This window comes from Pinus tabuliformis, chromosome 4_1, assembly GCF_031772625.1.
Source record: "Pinus tabuliformis cultivar Carrire ecotype Pingquan chromosome 4_1, CPIR1, whole genome shotgun sequence".
Classification (NCBI taxonomy): Eukaryota; Viridiplantae; Streptophyta; class Pinopsida; order Pinales; family Pinaceae; genus Pinus; species Pinus tabuliformis.
In genome coordinates, this window is record NC_142303.1 from 287,678,756 (window position 1) to 287,685,703 (window position 6,948).

Genomic DNA, 6,948 nt, shown 5'->3' on the forward strand with positions numbered 1-6,948 from the left:
ACAAATAGTAGTAGTGGGAAGAGACATTTTGTTAAACTATATAAAGATACCAAAGACAGAAAAATTTGATAGCATATCTAGTTAAATATGTAATTAAAACAATCTTTTTCTAAACAATTTTTATACTATATACTTAATTAATAATATAAAAATTCTCTACTAATTTACTATATATTACAATTACGGTATAAAAAATTTTTATTTAATAAAAAATTATATTATTTTTATTTATATTTCAAATAGAATAACCATATATATATTAAAAGTCAAAAATAAAAATATTATATAGATAAAAACTCACCAACATACATATATATATATACCCACACCAACCGTAGATTTAGTACGAAAATATTTATCTTAATATTAAAATGCATATAAATCGACGTAAAGATTAAGTACGGAGAGCTTCCACATTTCCCCTCGCACTGAAATCTACTAACCACGCTCCAGTTCCATTTCTATTTAATTACAACATAAATTCCCAATAACAATAACATGTAATATCATTGGTCTAAATTTAAGGTCGAATTCGTGTCATCATTGGGACAGTAAACTCTGGATTTTGGAGTGCTTCCAGATGCGTGGGAAAATATCGGCAAAACTTAAAGAATTTAAAAAATAGACCGATTTCAGAAAATTATAGAATGTATCATAGTTATTAAGTTTAAATTTGATTATATAATTGGTATTTATGTGAGTTTTTGCGGAAAATCACATTATATGATGTATTTTTTTTCCCTTTTATTTTGAATAATTTTAAATAATATAATAATTTTATAAATAAAATTTATAATTATTATTATATTTTTATATATATATATATATATATATATATATATAAAACCTTTTCTTAAAATAGCTTTTATAAATTTATATTTAAAATTTACTTATATTTAATTTTTTAAAAATAAAAAACGAACCATTTTCACATATTTTTTTATTTTTTTTTTTTTATTTTTTAAAGTTAAATTTAAGATTTAAGATTTTTATTTTTAAAGTTAAATTTAAGTTTTTTTTTAATTTTATGTAAAAAATTTTATAAATAAAGTAACATTTATAAAAGCTATATTCAAAACTTATTTATATATAATTTTTCTAGAATAAAAAACAATTCTCATAAAATCAAACCACTTTTCTGAGTTCTCTCCTTTAAACCAGTTTCACATATTCTCTCCTTTCCCATTTTCTGAATTCTCTTCTTTACTTTTTGGGACATTCCATTTTTGGGTTCTCTTCTTTACCTTTTTTTTTCTTTAATTAGTCTTTGAAAACAAGAACCAAATTGAAAAAATAAATTAAAAAGTAATCCAATTTTTCTTTTACTTTTCATTTTTTCCATTTAAGTCTTTATCTTCTTCCATCATCAGTTCATATGATACAATAAATTAATCGCTATTATGTGATATACTAAATTAATCTTTATTATTGATAAGTTAGATTAATCTCACTAGATTAACTTTTTAAAATATAGACATGGAAAATTTTAAGGATGGAAAATTATCTTGAAATTTAAAACATTGGGGAATCTCATTAGTTCCTAATTGGTGTATTTGTAAAATTATTCAAATTTATAATGATTTTATATATACTCTATAATATTGACCATTTTTAAAGTAAAATAATTTTATATTGTAAAATTTAGAAGAATCATTTTTATAAAAAATTAAATTTACCAATTTTTTTTTTTTTTAAATCACGGGAAATTAGCTAACCCTAAAATTTCCATACCTACACATTAGGCTTGGCGAATTTGATTACTATACCGCACAGTACTTGTATTTGAACGTCTCGTTTAAGGAAATCTAGTGGTAAGCTGCTGCGGAAGTTTGTGATCGGTGACATCTTTCTAAATTCAAATTGAAAAAGGGCCGATGCTGCCTAAAGATGAATCCAATTTTCCAGTTTGATTCCACTAAGCAATGAATCACTTTCGGAGAGTTGCGTTTTCTGAATAACCTGTACCGCTGAACAAGCATCTTCGTTACCAAAACCCAATCGATAGGAAGCAGAGGGTCCCATCGTATTGGTGATAATTTCCAGTAGCGTCCAAGCTCAGCAGAGTGGACGCGTAAAGGAATCAACCACGGATGTGCCGTATCTCACCATGTTCATTGTTCGTTCCTCACATACTTTCCACGAATGTGCACTGACATGCTTTCATCAATGTCGATAATCTCTCAAAGGAAATGCACATGGTAAAAACACTATTCAAGCACAGTGTAGTTGACAAGAAATGTGACAAGATAGTGTATTTATTTCTCGGTGCTTTAAGTTTCTGAGAAGGCAATGCTTTATCTTGCCTGTCATATAAATCTAGATTTGCCTTCTATTCTGTTTGAGGGTTGTTATTTTGTAAATGAATTGGGGTAGACTAATATAAGAGGCGGTGAAACGGAATTCTACAATGGTTTCCGGGGAAATCTCAAGGTTTTTGCTGTTATTGGTGCTGTGTCTGTGTCAACAGTTGGTAGTGGGAAATGGCAGCGATGGACGCAAGACATTTATTGTTCGAGTTGACAGTAACTCAAAACCGACCGTCTTTCCCACGGACGAGCACTGGTACAGATCAACAATTGCAACTGCTGTCAAGGCTGCCCTCAAAACTGAATCGGGCAGTCACATGGATGCTCTGCCGCTTCACGTTTATAACACGGTGTTGCATGGTTTCTCGGCAAGGTTGACAGATGACGAAGCCGCTCGGATGGTAAAAATGCCCGGCGTTCTCGCCATGTTCCCGGATCGTGTACGCCAGCTGCACACGACGCGGTCCCCAGGCTTCCTCGGCCTTGACACGCCAAATGGAAGCGGCCTGTGGGCGGATTCGGATTACGGCTCCGATGTGGTGATCGGTTTCCTGGACTCCGGCATCTGGCCGGAACGGCGGAGCTTCAGCGATCAGGGCATGGGCCCCGTCCCCAAGCACTGGAAAGGCGAATGCGAGAGTGGGAGCAGGTTTCCCAAGACCCTGTGTAATCGGAAGCTGGTAGGTGCGCGTTTTTCCCACGAAGGCTACAAAGCGATGTATGGTACCTTGAACGAGACCCTGGAATTCCGTTCAGCGCGGGATTCGGAAGGCCATGGCACGCACACCGCCTCCACCGCTGCGGGCCGATACGTCGAGGGAGCCAACATGATGGGTTACGCGCAGGGAATCGCCAAAGGAATAGCGCCCCAGGCACGAATTGCGGTCTATAAGGTCTGTTGGGTCTATGGCTGCCTTGATTCAGATGTACTTTTTGCTCTGGACAAGGCGGTAGGTGACGGAGTAGACGTTCTTTCTTTGTCGATCGGAGGAGCTGCCTATCCTTATGATCTAGATAGCTTTGCGATCGGCACCTTCGAGGCGGTGAAGCGGGGGGTGTTCGTTTCTGCGTCAGCGGGTAACGACGGCCCCATAGCTCTGTCGGTCGCAAACGTGGCCCCATGGATCACCACAGTTGGGGCCGGCACTCTGGATCGTGACTTCCCCGCCAATATCCAGCTTGGCAACGGGGCGGTCATTCATGGCGTGTCGTTGTATAGCGGAAAAGGATTGAACACACGACGTCTGCTGCCTCTTGTCGACGCTGGGGATGCTGCTGAGGAGAGCAATGGCAACAAATCCTTGTCTTCTCTGTGCAAGGAGGGGTCGCTGGATCCCAAAAAGTCACTGGGAAGATCGTGTTGTGTGAGCGTGGCGATAATCCTAGGGTGGCCAAGGGGGCCGTGGTCAAGCAGGCGGGAGGTGTGGGGATGATTCTTTCTAATACCGCCTCTGATGGCGAAGGACTCATTGCTGACGCCCATCTGCTCCCCGCCGCTGCGGTGGGAAGCTCTGCTGGAAATTCTATCCGAAGTTACATCAAATCAGCCAAAAACCCCACCGCCACCATAATATTTCATGGCACACTGTTGGGGGTCAAGCCGGCTCCTGTCGTAGCTTCCTTTTCCAGCAGAGGGCCCAATCCCGTAACGCCTGAAATTCTCAAACCCGACATTATGGCCCCCGGTGTAGGCATTCTCGCTGCTTGGACCGACGCGGTCGGTCCTACAGACCTCTCGTTCGACCACAGGCGAACGGAGTTCAATATAATATCTGGGACATCCATGTCATGTCCCCACGTTAGCGGGATCGTTGCGTTGCTGAAAGGAGCGCATCCCGACTGGAGCCCCGCCGCCATCAAATCTGCAATCATGACGACTGCTTACACTTACGACACTGTGAATAAACGCGAGGTGCCAATGGGCGATGAAGCGACGGGACATGCTTCGACACCTTTTGGTTTCGGCGCAGGTCACGTGGATCCCCAGAGAGCCACGGCTCCTGGGCTCATTTACGATCTGGGCGTGAATGACTATGTCAACTTTCTATGCAGTCTGAATTATTCTCAAGAATCCATCAAGTTGATCACAAATATGAATGTTAGTTGTCCTACTCAAATAGGACAGCCTGGGAATCTCAATTATCCCTCGTTTTCTGCTGTTTTTATCAGGGCCAGTCTTCTAACCTGTCGACAAGCTTCATCAGAACGGTCACCATTGTTGGTCCTACCATTTCAACTTACACGGCCACCGTGATTGCTCCAATAGGGATAGACGTGACAGTGGAACCGCCCTTGCTAAAGTTTAGCAAGAGACACGAGAAGCTGAGCTTCACGCTGAGGGTCAGCGCCCAGCCCTTGAAATTTCCCCCGAAAACCAGTTCAGATACCGTCTTTGGGTCGCTGGCTTGGAGCGATGGCAAGCACGTTGTGCGGAGCCCCATTGCAATAACCAGAAAGCAATCTTAGCTAATGCTTACTCGTGTCTTTCTCGTATTAGTTGTCATGGAATAGAGAGATAGAATAATGGGAGCCCACTAAGATCAAAGGCAGTTTGGTTTCTTGCTTCCTGGTTGTTTCAAAGGAATTATAGCTTTCGTGTTTTCTATTGGCTTTTCATCGGAGTAAGTACATTTATGTTATAATAGATGGATAACCAAGATCTAAATATCCTGTAATAAAAAGAGAAAGCATCTGGTTGAGAAGTAAATAAAAAAATTAAGCAAATTAATTAGATTAATTGGTTGATTTGCAAGAATTTTACTTTTTCATGAATTTCAAATTTTATGGGAGGAATGGAAGGTGGACTTAGTTGTGAAGTTTACACTGTTTCAAATACATTCCTAAGGAACCAAGTTTTATAAATATGTAAAATGATAACACATTTAGATATTTTCTGGTAGATTGTTTTTCCATTTAATATCAAGCATTTTTATTTTAATATAATATTATTAACAAGAAGAAAATAGTTTAAAAAATTACATTAACTCTAAATTGAGAGTAAACTTAGTTGTGAAGTTTTAGAATGCATTTATTATCAAATAAGCCTTAAGAAATTATATTGACAACATTTAACTTTCTTATAAATTGTCGTTTCATCTAATTCTACGCATTTTTATTTTAATATACTAACAACTAGAATGAAATAGTACGTGTGTGTATATATATACTATTTTATTTTATATATATTAGTTTTGACCCATTTTACATAATATTTGTAACATGACAATCACATTGAGCTAGCCTTATAGGCTATATTCTATATATATTAGTTTTGACCCATTTTACATAATATTTGTAACATGACAATCACCATTGAGCTAGCCTTATAGGCTATATGTTAAATCAATAGATCAAACCATTAAATTAATATATATTATATACTAGCACAATTACATTAACAAATATTGTTGATATATGTAGATAGGTCCCATTTCACTTGAATTGGCATATTAAAGGTAGAAATAGCCTTGATCAATGTATATTGAGCATATTTATTCATGTGGTTGTGCTAGTTAATGGTTGATGTGCATGGGGAGGATTACTAGACCATAGTTGATTATGCTTGACTAGGGATAAATATGTTCAACTTATTGTTGAGGAGACTTTATTGTGATTAACATATAGTTGACTATAGATGACCATCATTGTCCACATCTATAATAGATTATGGTTGACTATGGTTAACGGCTAAATATGATGAACTTGGTTGACTGACCTGTAAACATGGTAAACATGGACAACAAGGGCTAAGCATAGTCAATCATAATCTAGGTTGGGTTGACCTAGGTTTACTACCTTTAGTAGGTTTACTAGGTTTACTTAGGTTTACTAGGTTAACTATGGTTGACCTTAGTGGACCTCGTAATCTTAGTAAACCTAGGCCAACCTAGTAAACCTAGATTGTTGATGCCTGGAAATTCCCTAGTCAATAATAGGAGAAACCACCCGATAAAGGTCCCAAAATAGACCTATACTCATTTGGGATGGTGATCCTCACTGGTATGTGGGTCTAGTTGCAATGATGGATTTCTCCTTGATTAGAGACTTTGTGAAAGATTTCCTAAATCCTAAATCTAATTCTCACCTATTTGCAAGAAGTAGATAAACTAATTTATTCTACGCTATCCTATCCCAAGAGCATAATTTAATGGAGTGTGAATTACAAAATTAACTATTTAAACTAATTTATTATATGCTATCCTATCCAAGAGCATAATTTAATGGAGTGTGAATTACAAAAATAACTATTTAAACACAGAAATGATTCAACAATTTCAAACAATATTCAAAAACAATGTTATTGAATAAATCATCCAATTAAGTAGTTAAATGAAAATATTACTGGGAACAAAATTCACACACCAATGATTATTCACCAATTCAACTATGAATCAAAACAATAAAATGGATCTAATGATTAAATACCATGCAAATATTAGATAAGCTTATACACATAAAAAATAAGGTGAACTGGTAAATAGTTGTGATCTTGCTAGATATGTTAGAAACAATTGCATGAATAATAGTACCAAACACATTTCTCCAACAACAAGAGATTAAAATCATCAATGGGCTCTGGATTTCTTAAAATTGAAGCATTGAAAAAATACACAAGGCTCTCTTAAAAACATGTGAACCCCTC

At 36.8% G+C, this 6,948-nt stretch overlaps 1 pseudogene; it reads left to right on the forward strand.

Moving 5' to 3' along the window:
• The first annotated feature begins 2,401 nt into the window (after positions 1-2,401).
• On the forward strand, positions 2,402-5,043 carry LOC149175390 (subtilisin-like protease SBT1.5 pseudogene; annotated as a pseudogene).
• The last annotated feature ends 1,905 nt before the right edge of the window (positions 5,044-6,948 follow it).